Genomic DNA, 17,975 nt, shown 5'->3' with positions numbered 1-17,975 from the left:
GTAATTGACCTTGTGATCAGATTTTGGTGATATTTAAGTAGACAAGTCAAAATTGCAAACCCTCTCTTATGGTGTAGGGTACCTGGCCTTCTCTGATGTAATCAGAGTTAGATTTGATTAAGTGATTTTATAAAAAAACAGCTAGGAAGCACAATTTAGCAGTGGGTTGCAGAGAAAAAGAAAAATGCTGGCAGAAAAATCCAATTGAGTGATTAAACAGCTCTTCATTTTCTGGCTTTATTTTTATGATAACAAATTTGTTCTCTGAAAAGTGTCCACAAAGCCAAGTATCTGATTAACATTTTTGTAGGGATGGTTTTTCACCTATTACTAAATTAAACTTGCTTCATTGGAAAGGCAGCAAGATGCATCCTCATTTCAATATCTACGGAAATAATACAGGTTGACACCAGGAAACATTAACGCCACTGCATCTTTGCTGTTTTCTCATGTGGAAGTCTGTTTAATGTGAAAACAAGGTGATATCTAATTAGCACACAGGTATGGAATTAAGAAAATCTTTATTTAAGGGTGAAGATGTTTCTCACAAAATCGTTGCCCCAATGCATCATTGAAATTCAAGCTGGAAAGATGATTTTAATGTATCACTTGTACATTTTGTATTGCTCTTCTGGTGACAATGTAGTTTGTTTTTGTCAATTACCATTTTAATAATAGGGTAAAGAAAATTAAGTGGATTTTTGAAAGAAAACAATACTGTCAATATACTATTAAAACAAATTAAAATGGTAAAAGTTATTGTACTTTAAGTAAAAATAAAAGCTAAAATATCAATCCCAGTTTTGGATTACTTTAATGAACAAAAAAAAAATGCATATAGCAAAGGTTAGTTTCAATCTGCCTACCTCTGGGTTATGGGCCCAGCATGCTTCCATTGCAGTACTCTGCTGCACATTTAAGTGCAAGAGATCCTGAAGCACTCACTCATCATGCGAAAGTACCAATGTGTTTCTTCATTGGTTGCTGGAAGAAACATCTTACAAAAACTCTCCAGATTATTGACTTTTTAAAGTTTTTCTAGGAAACGTTCTAGATGAATGCTTATTAGTCTTTGTCAGTATGGACTTTTTGCAAAGTGTCTCTGTGGCGCAATCTGTTAGTGTGTTCAGCTATTAATCAAAAGGTTGGTGGTTCAATCCCACCCAGGGACGTAATTGACCTTGTGATCAGATTTTGGTGATATTTAAGTAGACAAGTCAAAATTGCAAACCCTCTCTTATGGTGTAGGGTACCTGGCCTTCTCTGATGTAATCAGAGTTAGATTTGATTAAGTGATTTTATAAAAAAACAGCTAGGAAGCACAATTTAGCAGTGGGTTGCAGAGAAAAAGAAAAATGCTGGCAGAAAAATCCAATTGAGTGATTAAACAGCTCTTCATTTTCTGGCTTTATTTTTATGATAACAAATTTGTTCTCTGAAAAGTGTCCACAAAGCCAAGTATCTGATTAACATTTTTGTAGGGATGGTTTTTCACCTATTACTAAATTAAACTTGCTTCATTGGAAAGGCAGCAAGATGCATCCTCATTTCAATATCTACGGAAATAATACAGGTTGACACCAGGAAACATTAACGCCACTGCATCTTTGCTGTTTTCTCATGTGGAAGTCTGTTTAATGTGAAAACAAGGTGATATCTAATTAGCACACAGGTATGGAATTAAGAAAATCTTTATTTAAGGGTGAAGATGTTTCTCACAAAATCGTTGCCCCAATGCATCATTGAAATTCAAGCTGGAAAGATGATTTTAATATATCACTTGTACATTTTGTATTGCTCTTCTGGTGACAATGTAGTTTGTTTTTGTCAATTACCATTTTAATAATCGGGTAAAGAAAATTAATTGGATTTTTGAAAGAAAACAATACTGTCAATATACTATTAAAACAAATTAAAATGGTAAAAGTTATTGTACTTTAAGTAAAAATAAAAGCTAAAATATCAATCCCAGTTTTGGATTACTTTAATGAACAAAAAAAAAATGCATATAGCAAAGGATAGTTTCAATCTGCCTACCTCTGGGTTATGGGCCCAGCATGTTTCCAGTGCAGTACTCTGCTGCACATGTAAGTGCAAGAGATCCTGAAGCACTCACTCATCATGCGAAAGTACCAATGTGTTTCTTCATTGGTTGCTGGAAGAAACATCTTACAAAAACTCTCCAGATTATTGACTTTTTAAAGTTTTTCTAGGAAACGTTCTAGATGAATGCTTATTAGTCTTTGTCAGTATGTACTTTTTGCAAAGTGTCTCTGTGGCGCAATCGGTTAGTGTGTTCAGCTATTAATCAAAAGGGTGGTGGTTCAATCCCACCCAGGGACGTAATTGACCTTGTGATCAGATTTTGGTAATATTTAAGTAGACAAGTCAAAATTGCAAAACCCCTCTTATGGTGTAGGGTACCTGGCCTTCTCTGATGTAATCAGAGTTAGATTTGATTAAGTGATTTTATAAAAAAAACAGCTAGGAAGCACAATTTAGCAGTGGGTTGCAGAGAAAAAGAAAAATGCTGGCAGAAAAATCCAATTGAGTGATTAAACAGCTCTTCATTTTCTGGCTTTATTTTTATGCTAACAAATTTGTTCTCTGAAAAGTGTCCACAAAGCCAAGTATCTGATTAACATCTTTGTAGGGATGGTTTTTCACCTATTACTAAATTAAACTTGCTTCATTGGAAAGGCAGCAAGATGCATCCTCATTTCAATATCTACGGAAATAATACAGGTTGACACCAGGAAACATTAACGCCACTGCATCTTTGCTGTTTTCTCATGTGAAAGTCTGTTTAATGTGAAAACAAGGTGATATCTAATTAGCACACAGGTAAGGAATTAAGAAAATATTTATTTAAGGGTGAAGATGTTTCTCACAAAATCGTTGCCCCAATGCATCATTGAAATTCAAGCTGGAAAGATGATTTTAATATATCACTTGTACATTTTGTATTGCTCTTCTGGTGACAATGTAGTTTGTTTTTGTCAATTACCATTTTAATAATCGGGTAAAGAAAATTAAGTGGATTTTTGAAAGAAAACAATACTGTCAATATACTATTAAAACAAATTAAAATGGTAAAAGTTATTGTACTTTAAGTAAAAATAAAAGAGCAAAAATATCAATCCCAGTTTTGGATTACTTTAATTAACAAAAAAAAAATGCATATAGCAGAGGATAGTTTCAATCTGCCTACCTCTGGGTTATGGACCCAGCATGCTTCCATTACAGTACTCTGCTGCACATGTAAGTGCAAAAGATCCTGAAGCACTCACTCATCATGGGAAAGTACCAATGTGTTTCTTCATTGGTTGATGGAAGAAACATCTTACAAAAACTCTCCACATTATTGACTTTTTAAAATGTTTCTAGGAATCGTTCTAGATGAATGCTTATTAGCCTTTGTCAGTATGTACTTTTGCAAAGTGTCGCTGTGGCGCAATCAGTTAGTGTGTAAGGCTATTAAACAAAAGGTTGGTTGTTCAATCCCACCCAGGGACTTAATTGACCTTGTTATCAGATTTTGGTGATCTTTAAGTAGACAAGTCAAAATTTCAAACCCCCTGTTATGGTGTAGGGTACCTGGCCTTCTCTGATGTAGTTAGATTTGATTCAGTGATTTTATAAAAACAGCTAGGAAGCACAATTTAGCAGTGGGTTGCAGAGAAAAAGAAATATGCTGGCAGAAAAATCCAATTGAGTGATTAAACAGCTCTTCATTTTCTGGCTTTATTTTTATGCTAACTAATTTGTTCTCTGAAAAGTGTCCACAAAGCCAAGTATCTGATTAACATATTTGTAGGGATGGTTTTTCATCTATTACTAAATTAAACTTGCTTCATTGGAAAGGCAGCAAGATGCATCCTCATTTCAATATCTACTGAAATAATACAGGTTGACACCAGGAAACATTAACGCCACTGCATCCTTGCTGCTTTCTCATGTGGAAGTCTGTTTAATGTGAAAACAAGGTGATATCTAATTAGCACACAGGTAAGGAATTAAGAAAATCTTTATTTAAGGGTGAAGATGTTTCTCACAAAATCGTTGCCCCAATGCATCATTGAAATTCAAGCTGGAAAGATGATTTTAATGTATCACTTGTACATTTTGTATTGCTCTTCTGGTGACAATGTAGTTTGTTTTTGTCAATTACCATTTTAATAATCGGGTAAAGAAAATTAATTGGATTTTTGAAAGAAAACAATACTGTCAATATACTATTAAAACAAATTAAAATGGTAAAAGTTATTGTACTTTAAGTAAAAATAAAAGCTAAAATATCAATCCCAGTTTTGGATTACTTTAATGAACAAAAAAAAAATGCATATAGCAAAGGATAGTTTCAATCTGCCTACCTCTGGGTTATGGGCCCAGCATGCTTCCAGTGCAGTACTCTGCTGCACATGTAAGTGCAAGAGATCCTGAAGCACTCACTCATCATGCGAAAGTACCAATGTGTTTCTTCATTGGTTGCTGGAAGAAACATCTTACAAAAACTCTCCAGATTATTGACTTTTTAAAGTTTTTCTAGGAAACGTTCTAGATGAATGCTTATTAGTCTTTGTCAGTATGTACTTTTTGCAAAGTGTCTCTGTGGCGCAATCGGTTAGTGTGTTCAGCTATTAATCAAAAGGTTGGTGGTTCAATCCCACCCAGGGACGTAACTGACCTTGTGATCAGATTTTGGTAATATTTAAGTAGACAAGTCAAAATTGCAAAACCCCTCTTATGGTGTAGGGTACCTGGCCTTCTCTGATGTAATCAGAGTTAGATTTGATTAAGTGATTTTATAAAAAAAAACAGCTAGGAAGCACAATTTAGCAGTGGGTTGCAGAGAAAAAGAAAAATGCTGGCAGAAAAATCCAATTGAGTGATTAAACAGCTCTTCATTTTCTGGCTTTATTTTTATGATAACAAATTTGTTCTCTGAAAAGTGTCCACAAAGCCAAGTATCTGAATAACATCTTTGTAGGGATGGTTTTTCACCTATTACTAAATTAAACTTGCTTCATTGGAAAGGCAGCAAGATGCATCCTCATTTCAATATCTACGGAAATAATACAGGTTGACACCAGGAAACATTAACGCCACTGCATCTTTGCTGTTTTCTCATGTGGAAGTCTGTTTAATGTGAAAACAAAGTGATATCTAATTAGCACACAGGTAAGGAATTAAGAAAATCTTTATTTAAGGGTAAGGATGTTTCTCACAAAATCGTTGCCCCAATGCATCATTGAAATTCAAGCTGGAAAGATGATTTTAATATATCACTTGTACATTTTGTATTGCTCTTCTGGTGACAATGTAGTTTGTTTTTGTCAATTACCATTTTAATAATCGGGTAAAGAAAATTAATTGGATTTTTGAAAGAAAACAATACTGTCAATATACTATTAAAACAAATTAAAATGGTAAAAGTTATTGTACTTTAAGTAAAAATAAAAGAGCAAAAATATCAATCCCAGTTTTGGATTACTTTAATTAACAAAAAAAAAATGCATATAGCAGAGGATAGTTTCAATCTGCCTACCTCTGGGTTGTGGACCCAGCATGCTTTCATAACAGTACTCTGCTGCACATGTAAGTGCAAGAGATCCTGAAGCACTCACTCATCATGGGAAAGTACCAATGTGTTTCTTCATTGGTTGATGGAAGAAACATCTTACAAAAACTCTCCAGATTATTGACTATTTAAAGTTTTTATAGGAAACGTTCTAGATGAATGCTTATTAGCCTTTGTCAGTATGTACTTTTGCAAAGTGTCGCTGTGGCGCAATCAGTTAGTGTGTACAGCTATTAACCAAAAGGTTGGTGGTTCAATCCCACCCAGGGACATAATTGACCTTGTTATCAGATTTTGTTGATCTTTAAGTAGACAAGTCAAAATTTCGAAAACCCCTGTTATGGTGTAGGGTACCTGGCCTTCTCTGATGTAATCAGAGTTAGATTTGATTCAGTGATTTTATAAAAACAGCTAGGAAGCACAATTTAGCAGTGGGTTGCAGAGAAAAAGAAATATGCTGGCAAAAAAATCCAATTGAGTGATTAAACAGCTCTTCATTTTCTGGCTTTATTTTTATGCTAACAAATTTGTTCTCTGAAAAGTGTCCACAAAGCCAAGTCTCTGATTAACACCTTTGTAGGGATGGTTTTTCACCTATTACTAAATTAAACTTGCTTCATTGGAAAGGCAGCAAGATGCATCCTCATTTCAATATCTACTGAAATAATACCGGTTGACACCAGGAAACATTAACGCCACTGCATCCTTGCTGCTTTCTCATGTGGAAGTATGTTTAATGTGAAAACGAGGTGATATCTAATTAGCACACAGGTAAGGAATTAAGAAAATATTTATTTAAGGGTGAAGATGTTTCTCACAAAATCGTTGCCCCAATGCATCATTGAAATTCAAGCTGGAAAGATGATTTTAATATATCACTTGTACATTTTGTATTGCTCTTCTGGTGACAATGTAGTTTGTTTTTGTCAATTACAATTTTAATAATCGGGTAAAGAAAATTAATTGGATTTTTGAAAGAAAACAATACTGTCAATATACTATTAAAACAAATTAAAATGGTAAAAGTTATTGTACTTTAAGTAAAAATAAAAGAGCAAAAATATCAATCCCAGTTTTGGATTACTTTAATTAACAAAAAAAAATGCATATAGCAGAGGATAGTTTCAATCTGCCTACCTCTGGGTTATGGACACAGCATGCTTCCATTAGAGTACTCTGCTGCACATGTAAGTGCAAGAGATACTGAAGCACTCACTCATCATGGGAAAGTACCAATGTGTTTCTTCATTGGTTGATGGAAGAAACATCTTACAAAAACTCTCCACATTATTGACTTTTTAAAATGTTTTTAGGAATCGTTCTAGATGAATGCTTATTAGCCTTTGTCAGTATGTACTTTCACAAAGTGTCGCTGTGGCGCAATCAGTTAGTGTGTAAGGCTATTAACCAAAAGGTTGGTGGTTCAATCCCACCCAGGGACTTAATTGACCTTGTTATCAGATTTTGGTGATCTTTAAGTAGACAAGTCAAAATTTCAAACCCCCTGTTATGGTGTAGGGTACCTGGCCTTCTCTGATGTAATCAGAGTTAGATTTGATTAAGTGATTTTATAAAAAAAACAGCTAGGAAGCACAATTTAGCAGTGGGTTGCAGAGAAAAAGAAAAATGCTGGCAGAAAAATCCAATTGAGTGATTAAACAGCTCTTCATTTTCTGGCTTTATTTTTATGATAACAAATTTGTTCTCTGAAAAGTGTCCACAAAGCCAAGTATCTGATTAACATCTTTGTAGGGATGGTTTTTCACCTATTACTAAATTAAACTTGCTTCATTGGAAAGGCAGCAAGATGCATCCTCATTTCAATATCTACGGAAATAATACAGGTTGACACCAGGAAACATTAACGCCACTGCATCTTTGCTGTTTTCTCATGTGAAAGTCTGTTTAATGTGAAAACAAGGTGATATCTAATTAGCACACAGGTAAGGAATTAAGAAAATATTTATTTAAGGGTGAAGATGTTTCTCACAAAATCGTTGCCCCAATGCATCATTGAAATTCAAGCTGGAAAGATGATTTTAATATATCACTTGTACATTTTGTATTGCTCTTCTGGTGACAATGTAGTTTGTTTTTGTCAATTACCATTTTAATAATCGGGTAAAGAAAATTAAGTGGATTTTTGAAAGAAAACAATACTGTCAATATACTATTAAAACAAATTAAAATGGTAAAAGTTATTGTACTTTAAGTAAAAATAAAAGAGCAAAAATATCAATCCCAGTTTTGGATTACTTTAATTAACAAAAAAAAAATGCATATAGCAGAGGATAGTTTCAATCTGCCTACCTTTGGGTTATGGACCCAGCATGCTTCCATTACAGTACTCTGCTGCACATGTAAGTGCAAAAGATCCTGAAGCACTCACTCATCATGGGAAAGTACCAATGTGTTTCTTCATTGGTTGATGGAAGAAACATCTTACAAAAACTCTCCACATTATTGACTTTTTAAAATGTTTCTAGGAATCATTCTAGATGAATGCTTATTAGCCTTTGTCAGTATGTACTTTTGCAAAGTGTCTCTGTGGCGCAATCAGTTAGTGTGTAAGGCTATTAACCAAAAGGTTGGTGGTTCAATCCCACCCAGGGACGTAATTGACCTTGTTATCAGATTTTGGTGATCTTTAAGTAGACAAGTCAAAATTTCAAACCCCCTGTTATGGTGTAGGGTACCTGGCCTTCTCTGATGTAGTTAGATTTGATTAAGTGATTTTATAAAAACAGCTAGGAAGCACAATTTAGCAGTGGGTTGCAGAGAAAAAGAAATATGCTGGCAGAAAAATCCAATTGAGTGATTAAACAGCTCTTCATTTTCTGGCTTTATTTTTATGCTAACTAATTTGTTCTCTGAAAAGTGTCCACAAAGCCAAGTATCTGATTAACATATTTGTAGGGATGGTTTTTCATCTATTACTAAATTAAACTTGCTTCATTGGAAAGGCAGCAAGATGCATCCTCATTTCAATATCTACTGAAATAATACAGGTTGACACCAGGAAACATTAACGCCACTGCATCCTTGCTGCTTTCTCATGTGGAAGTCTGTTTAATGTGAAAACAAGGTGATATCTAATTAGCACACAGGTAAGGAATTAAGAAAATCTTTATTTAAGGGTGAAGATGTTTCTCACAAAATCATTGCCCCAATGCATCATTGAAATTCAAGCTGGAAAGATGATTTTAATGTATCACTTGTACATTTTGTATTGCTCTTCTGGTGACAATGTAGTTTGTTTTTGTCAATTACCATTTTAATAATAGGGTAAAGAAAATTAAGTGGATTTTTGAAAGAAAACAATGCTGTCAATATACTATTAAAACAAATTAAAATGGTAAAAGTTATTGTACTTTAAGTAAAAATAAAAGCTAAAATATCAATCCCAGTTTTGGATTACTTTAATGAACAAAAAAAAATGCATATAGCAAAGGATAGTTTCAATCTGCCTACCTCTGGGTTATGGGCCCAGCATGCTTCCATTGCAGTACTCTGCTGCACATTTAAGTGCAAGAGATCCTGAAGCACTCACTCATCATGCGAAAGTACCAATGTGTTTCTTCATTGGTTGCTGGAAGAAACATCTTACAAAAACTCTCCAGATTATTGACTTTTTAAAGTTTTTCTAGGAAACGTTCTAGATGAATGCTTATTAGTCTTTGTCAGTATGGACTTTTTGCAAAGTGTCTCTGTGGCGCAATCTGTTAGTGTGTTCAGCTATTAATCAAAAGGTTGGTGGTTCAATCCCACCCAGGGACGTAATTGACCTTGTGATCAGATTTTGGTGATATTTAAGTAGACAAGTCAAAATTGCAAACCCTCTCTTATGGTGTAGGGTACCTGGCTTTCTCTGATGTAATCAGAGTTAGATTTGATTAAGTGATTTTATAAAAAAACAGCTAGGAAGCACAATTTAGCAGTGGGTTGCAGAGAAAAAGAAAAATGCTGGCAGAAAAATCCAATTGAGTGATTAAACAGCTCTTCATTTTCTGGCTTTATTTTTATGATAACAAATTTGTTCTCTGAAAAGTGTCCACAAAGCCAAGTATCTGATTAACATTTTTGTAGGGATGGTTTTTCACCTATTACTAAATTAAACTTGCTTCATTGGAAAGGCAGCAAGATGCATCCTCATTTCAATATCTACGGAAATAATACAGGTTGACACCAGGAAACATTAACGCCACTGCATCTTTGCTGTTTTCTCATGTGGAAGTCTGTTTAATGTGAAAACAAGGTGATATCTAATTAGCACACAGGTAAGGAATTAAGAAAATCTTTATTTAAGGGTGAAGATGTTTCTCACAAAATCGTTGCCCCAATGCATCATTGAAATTCAAGCTGGAAAGATGATTTTAATATATCACTTGTACATTTTGTATTGCTCTTCTGGTGACAATGTAGTTTGTTTTTGTCAATTACCATTTTAATAATCGGGTAAAGAAAATTAATTGGATTTTTGAAAGAAAACAATACTGTCAATATACTATTAAAACAAATTAAAATGGTAAAAGTTATTGTACTTTAAGTAAAAATAAAAGCTAAAATATCAATCCCAGTTTTGGATTACTTTAATGAACAAAAAAAAAATGCATATAGCAAAGGATAGTTTCAATCTGCCTACCTCTGGGTTATGGGCCCAGCATGCTTCCAGTGCAGTACTCTGCTGCACATGTAAGTGCAAGAGATCCTGAAGCACTCACTCATCATGCGAAAGTACCAATGTGTTTCTTCATTGGTTGCTGGAAGAAACATCTTACAAAAACTCTCCAGATTATTGACTTTTTAAAGTTTTTCTAGGAAACGTTCTAGATGAATGCTTATTAGTCTTTGTCAGTATGTAATTTTTGCAAAGTGTTTCTGTGGTGCAATCGGTTAGTGTGTTCAGCTATTAATCAAAAGGTTGGTGGTTCAATCCCACCCAGGGACATAATTGACCTTGTGATCAGATTTTGGTAATATTTAAGTAGACAAGTCAAAATTGCAAAACCCCTCTTATGGTGTAGGGTACCTGGCCTTCTCTGATGTAATCAGAGTTAGATTTGATTAAGTGATTTTATAAAAAAAAACAGCTAGGAAGCACAATTTAGCAGTGGGTTGCAGAGAAAAAGAAAAATGCTGGCAGAAAAATCCAATTGAGTGATTAAACAGCTCTTCATTTTCTGGCTTTATTTTTATGATAACAAATTTGTTCTCTGAAAAGTGTCCACAAAGCCAAGTATCTGATTAACATCTTTGTAGGGATGGTTTTTCACCTATTACTAAATTAAACTTGCTTCATTGGAAAGGCAGCAAGATGCATCCTCATTTCAATATCTACGGAAATAATACAGGTTGACACCAGGAAACATTAACGCCACTGCATCTTTGCTGTTTTCTCATGTGGAAGTCTGTTTAATGTGAAAACAAAGTGATATCTAATTAGCACACAGGTAAGGAATTAAGAAAATCTTTATTTAAGGGTAAGGATGTTTCTCACAAAATCGTTGCCCCAATGCATCATTGAAATTCAAGCTGGAAAGATGATTTTAATATATCACTTGTACATTTTGTATTGCTCTTCTGGTGACAATGTAGTTTGTTTTTGTCAATTACCATTTTAATAATCGGGTAAAGAAAATTAATTGGATTTTTGAAAGAAAACAATACTGTCAATATACTATTAAAACAAATTAAAATGGTAAAAGTTATTGTACTTTAAGTAAAAATAAAAGAGCAAAAATATCAATCCCAGTTTTGGATTACTTTAATTAACAAAAAAAAATGCATATAGCAGAGGATAGTTTCAATCTGCCTACCTCTGGGTTATGGACCCAGCATGCTTTCATAACAGTACTCTGCTGCACATGTAAGTGCAAGAGATCCTGAAGCACTCACTCATCATGGGAAAGTACCAATGTGTTTCTTCATTGGTTGATGGAAGAAACATCTTACAAAAACTCTCCAGATTATTGACTATTTAAAGTTTTTACAGGAAACGTTCTAGATGAATGCTTATTAGCCTCTGTCAGTATGTACTTCTGCAAAGTGTCGCTGTGGCGCAATCAGTTAGTGTGTACAGCTATTAACCAAAAGGTTGGTGGTTCAATCCCACCCAGGGACATAATTGACCTTGTTATCAGATTTTGTTGATCTTTAAGTAGACAAGTCAAAATTTCGAAAACCCCTGTTATGGTGTAGGGTACCTGGCCTTCTCTGATGTAATCAGAGTTAGATTTGATTCAGTGATTTTATAAAAACAGCTAGGAAGCACAATTTAGCAGCGGGTTGCAGAGAAAAAGAAATATGCTGGCAAAAAAATCCAATTGAGTGATTAAACAGCTCTTCATTTTCTGGCTTTATTTTTATGCTAACAAATTTGTTCTCTGAAAAGTGTCCACAAAGCCAAGTCTCTGATTAACACCTTTGTAGGGATGGTTTTTCACCTATTACTAAATTAAACTTGCTTCATTGGAAAGGCAGCAAGATGCATCCTCATTTCAATATCTACTGAAATAATACAGGTTTACACCAGGAAACATTAACGCCACTGCATCCTTGCTGCTTTCTCATGTGGAAGTCTGTTTAATGTGAAAACAAGGTGATATCTAATTAGCACACAGGTAAGGAATTAAGAAAATCTTTATTTAAGGGTGAAGATGTTTCTCACAAAATCGTTGCCCCAATGCATCATTGAAATTCAAGCTGGAAAGATGATTTTAATATATCACTTGTACATTTTGTATTGCTCTTCTGGTGACAATGTAGTTTGTTTTTGTCAATTACCATTTTAATAATAGGGTAAAGAAAATTAAGTGGATTTTTGAAAGAAAACAATACTGTCAATATACTATTAAAACAAATTAAAATGGTAAAAGTTATTGTACTTTAAGTAAAAATAAAAGCTAAAATATCAATCCCAGTTTTGGATTACTTTAATGAACAAAAAAAAAATGCATATAGCAATGGATAGTTTCAATCTGCCTACCTCTGGGTTATGGGCCCAGCATGCTTCCATTGCAGTACTCTGCTGCACATGTAAGTGCAAGAGATCCTGAAGCACTCACTCATCATGTGAAAGTACCAATGTGTTTCTTCATTGGTTGCTGGAAGAAACATCTTACAAAAACTCTCCAGATTATTGACTTTTTAAAGTTTTTCTAGGAAACGTTCTAGATGAATGCTTATTAGTCTTTGTCAGTATATACTTTTTGCAAAGTGTCTCTGTGGCGCAATCGGTTAGTGTGTTCAGCTATTAATCAAAAGGTTGGTGGTTCAATCCCACCCAGGGACGTAATTGACCTTGTGGTCAGATTTTGGTGATATTTAAGTAGACAAGTCAAAATTGCAAACCCCCTCTTATGGTGTAGGGTACCTGGCCTTCTCTGATGTAATCAGAGTTAGATTTGATTAAGTGATTTTATAAAAAAACAGCTAGGAAGCACAATTTAGCAGTGGGTTGCAGAGAAAAAGAAAAATGCTGGCAGAAAAATCCAATTGAGTGATTAAACAGCTCTTAATTTTCTGGCTTTATTTTTATGATAACAAATTTGTTCTCTGAAAAGTGTCCACAAAACCAAGTATCTGATTAACATCTTTGTAGGGATGGTTTTTCACCTATTACTAAATTAAACTTGCTTCATTGGAAAGGCAGCAAGATGCATCCTCATTTCAATATCTACGGAAATAATACAGGTTGACACCATGAAACATTAACGCCACTGCATCTTTGCTGTTTTCTCATGTGGAAGTCTGTTTAATGTGAAAACAAGGTGATATCTAATTAGCACACAGGTAAGGAATTAAGAAAATCTTTATTTAAGGGTGAAGATGTTTCTCACAAAATCGTTGCCCCAATGCATCATTGAAATCCAAGCTGGAAAGATGATTTTAATATATCACTTGTACATTTTGTATTGCTCTTCTGGTGACAATGTAGTTTGTTTTTGTCAATTACCATTTTAATAATCGGGTAAAGAAAATTAAGTGGATTTTTGAAAGAAAACAATACTGTCAATATACTATTAAAACAAATTAAAATGGTAAAAGTTATTGTACTTTAAGTAAAAATAAAAGAGCAAAAATATCAATCCCAGTTTTGGTTTACTTTAATTAACAAAAAAAAATGCATATAGCAGAGGATAGTTTCAATCTGCCTACCTCTGGGTTATGGACCCAGCATGCTTCCATTACAGTACTCTGCTGCACATGTAAGTGCAAGAGATCCTGAAGCACTCACTCATCATGGGAAAGTACCAATGCGTTTCTTCATTGGTTGATGGAAGAAACATCTTACAAAAACTCTCCAGATTATTGACTTTTTAAAGTTTTCTAGGAAACGTTCTAGATGAATGCTTATTAGCCTTTGTCAGTATGTACTTTTGCAAAGTGTCGCTGTGGCGCAATCAGTTAGTGTGTACGGCTATTAACCAAAAGGTTGGTGGTTCAATCCCACCCAGGGACGTAATTGACCTTGTTATCAGATTTTGGTGATCTTTAAGTAGACAAGTCAAAATTTCAAAAACCCCTGTTATGGTGTAGGGTACCTGGCCTTCTCTGATGTAATCAGAGTTAGATTTGATTCAGTGATTTTATAAAAACAGCTAGGAAGCACAATTTAGCAGTGGTTTGCAGAGAAAAAGAAATATGCTGGCAAAAAAATCCAATTGAGTGATTAAACAGCTCTTCATTTTCTGGCTTTATTTTTATGATAACAAATTTGTTCTCTGAAAAGTGTCCACAAAGCCAAGTATCTGATTAACATCTTTGTAGGGATGGTTTTTCACCTATTACTAAATTAAACTTGCTTCATTGGAAAGGCAGCAAGATGCATCCTCATTTCAATATCTACTGAAATAATACAGGTTGACACCAGGAAACATTAATGCCACTGCATCCTTGCTGCATTCTCATGTGGAAGTCTGTTTAATGTGAAAACATGGTGATATCTAATTAGCACACAGGTAAGGAATTAAGAAAATCTTTATTTAAGGGTGAAGATGTTTCTCACAAAATCGTTGCCCCAATGCATCATTGAAATTCAAGCTGGAAAGATGATTTTAATATATCACTTGTACATTTTGTATTGCTCTTCTGGTGACAATGTAGTTTGTTTTTGTCAATTACCATTTTAATAATAGGGTAAAGAAAATTAAGTGGATTTTTGAAAGAAAACAATACTGTCAATATACTATTAAAACAAATTAAAATGGTAAAAGTTATTGTACTTTAAGTAAAAATAAAAGAGCAAAAATATCAATCCCAGTTTTGGATTACTTTAATTAACAAAAAAAAATGCATATAGCAGAGGATAGTTTCAATCTGCCTACCTCTGGGTTATGGGCCCAGCATGCTTCCATTGCAGTACTCTGCTGCACATGTAAGTGCAAGAGATCCTGAAGCACTCACTCATCATGGGAAAGTACCAATGCGTTTCTTCATTGGTTGATGGAAGAAACATCTTACAAAAACTCTCCAGATTATTGACTTTTTAAAGTTTTCTAGGAAACGTTCTAGATGAATGCTTATTAGCCTTTGTCAGTATGTACTTTTGCAAAGTGTCGCTGTGGCGCAATCAGTTAGTGTGTACGGCTATTAACCAAAAGGTTGGTGGTTCAATCCCACCCAGGGACGTAATTGACCTTGTTATCAGATTTTGGTGATCTTTAAGTAGACAAGTCAAAATTTCAAAAACCCCTGTTATGGTGTAGGGTACCTGGCCTTCTCTGATGTAATCAGAGTTAGATTTGATTCAGTGATTTTATAAAAACAGCTAGGAAGCACAATTTAGCAGTGGTTTGCAGAGAAAAAGAAATATGCTGGCAAAAAATCCAATTGAGTGATTAAACAGCTCTTCATTTTCTGGCTTTATTTTTATGATAACAAATTTGTTCTCTGAAAAGTGTCCACAAAGCCAAGTATCTGATTAACATCTTTGTAGGGATGGTTTTTCACCTATTACTAAATTAAACTTGCTTCATTGGAAAGGCAGCAAGATGCATCCTCATTTCAATATCTACTGAAATAATACAGGTTGACACCAGGAAACATTAACGCCACTGCATCCTTGCTGCTTTCTCATGTGGAAGTCTGTTTAATGTGAAAACAAGGTGATATCTAATTAGCACACAGGTAAGGAATTAAGAAAATCTTTATTTAAGGGTGAAGATGTTTCTCACAAAATCGTTGCCCCAATGCATCATTGAAATTCAAGCTGGAAAGATGATTTTAATATATCACTTGTACATTTTGTATTGCTCTTCTGGTGACAATGTAGTTTGTTTTTGTCAATTACCATTTTAATAATAGGGTAAAGAAAATTAAGTGGATTTTTGAAAGAAAACAATACTGTCAATATACTATTAAAACATATTAAAATGGTAAAAGTTATTGTACTTTAAGTAAAAATAAAAGAGAAAAAATATCAATCCCAGTTTTGGATTACTTTAATTAACAAAAAAAAAATGCATATAGCAGAGGATAGTTTCAATCTGCCTACCTCTGGGTTATGAACCCAGCATGCTTTCATTACAGTACTCTGCTGCACATTTAAGTGCAAGAGATCCTGAAGCACTCACTCATCATGGGAAAGTACCAATGTGTTTCTTCGTTGGTTGATGGAAGAAACATCTTACAAAAACTCTCCAGATTATTGACTTTTTAAAGTTTTTCTAGGAAACGTTCTAGATGAATGCTTATTAGCCTTTGTCAGTATGGACTTTTGCAAAGTGTCTCTGTGGTGCAATCAGTTAGTGTGATTGGTTATTAACCAAAGGGTTGGTGGTTTAATCCCACCCAGGGATGTAATTGACCTTGTTATCAGATTTTGGTGATCTTTAAGTAGACAAGTCAAAATTTCAAAAACCCCTGTTATGGTGTAGGGTACCTGGCCTTCTCTGATGTAATCAGAGTTAGATTTGATTCAGTGATTTTATAAAAACAGCTAGGAAGCACAATTTAGCAGTGGTTTGCAGAGAAAAAGAAATATGCTGGCAAAAAAATCCAATTGAGTGATTAAACAGCTCTTCATTTTCTGGCTTTATTTTTATGCTAACAAATTTGTTCTCTGAAAAGTGTCCACAAAGCCAAGTATCTGATTAACATCTTTGTAGGGATGGTTTTTCACCTATTACTAAATTAAACTTGCTTCATTGGAAAGGCAGCAAGATGCATCCTCATTTCAATATCTACTGAAATAATACAGGTTGACACCAGGAAACATTAACGCCACTGCATCCCTGCCGATGATAACCTCAAGTTGGGTCATTCGGTGCTGCAGAGTCGTACGCACTCTTCCACCCGTTCAAGAGCTTTGGTATAACCCCATGGTTCTTAATGTGACCCCAGCATCCTCTAGGTCGTATGAGAAAATAGGATTTTAATACCTACCGGTAAATCCTTTTCTCTTAGTCTGTAGAGGATGCTGGGCACCCGTCCCAGTCCATACTGTGTCTGCAGTTATTACTTGTGGTTATACACATGTTGTGTTATGGTTCTGGTCAGCTTTTTGCTGCAATTGTTCATGCCGTTGGCTTGTGTTCTGTTGAATGCCACGTTCTGCGGCATGCTTAAGGTGTGAGCTGGTAAGATGCTCACCTTAGTTTAACAATAAATCCTTTCCTCGAAATGTCCGTCTCCCTGGGCACAGTTCCTATAACTGGAGTCTGGAGGAGGGGCATAGAGGGAGGAGCCAGTTCACACCCTTTGATAGTCTTAAAGTGCCCATGTCTCTTGCGGATCCCGTCTATACCCCATGGTTCTTAATGTGACCCCAGCATCCTCTACGGACTAAGAGAAAAGGATGCCCTTGCGCACTATCCTGACTTCTCCTCCCGTCTGCTTACTTTGTGCCTTCCAACACACAATGCGAACTACAGGTGGTGCTGCAGGGCCCACACCCTTTTACTTGCCTTACAGAACAGCTCTGGAGCTGTTACAGTGCCCAGCTGCTGCAAGAAATCAGCTTGAATGCTTCAGGGGATGGGGCATGGCCAACATGAGCCCCACACCAAAGGAGGGTGGGGGTGTTTAATGAGAACTAGGGGTCATCCAAGCACTGCAAAAGGCCGCCATGCCCTGCACGCCCCTTTTCTCTTTTCATATGCAGATGAGGGTTCCAGCCAACTTTGGCCCACTGCTTGGATAACATCACTGTATGCAAATCCGTCTGCTGCAGACCTTCCCCCAGGAATGCTTGTACTAGATGTTGCATATGGTTTGATATTTGATGGTGCTTCAGTATTAGGCAGCCTTCCGCCCTCCCATGTTCATCTGAAAATATGTGGTCTCCCTGCAGTTGTTGTCCCCAGACGAGAGTTCCCTTGTGCTTCCTCAGTTGAATCTCCTTAACTTGACGGGGGAGGGGCTGCCAGAGCAGACACCCTCCCCAGCCCTATCC

This window comes from Pseudophryne corroboree, unplaced genomic scaffold (assembly GCF_028390025.1).
Source record: "Pseudophryne corroboree isolate aPseCor3 unplaced genomic scaffold, aPseCor3.hap2 scaffold_683, whole genome shotgun sequence".
NCBI classification, from domain to species: Eukaryota; Metazoa; Chordata; class Amphibia; order Anura; family Myobatrachidae; genus Pseudophryne; species Pseudophryne corroboree.
Note: the sequence above shows the minus strand (reverse complement) of the source record.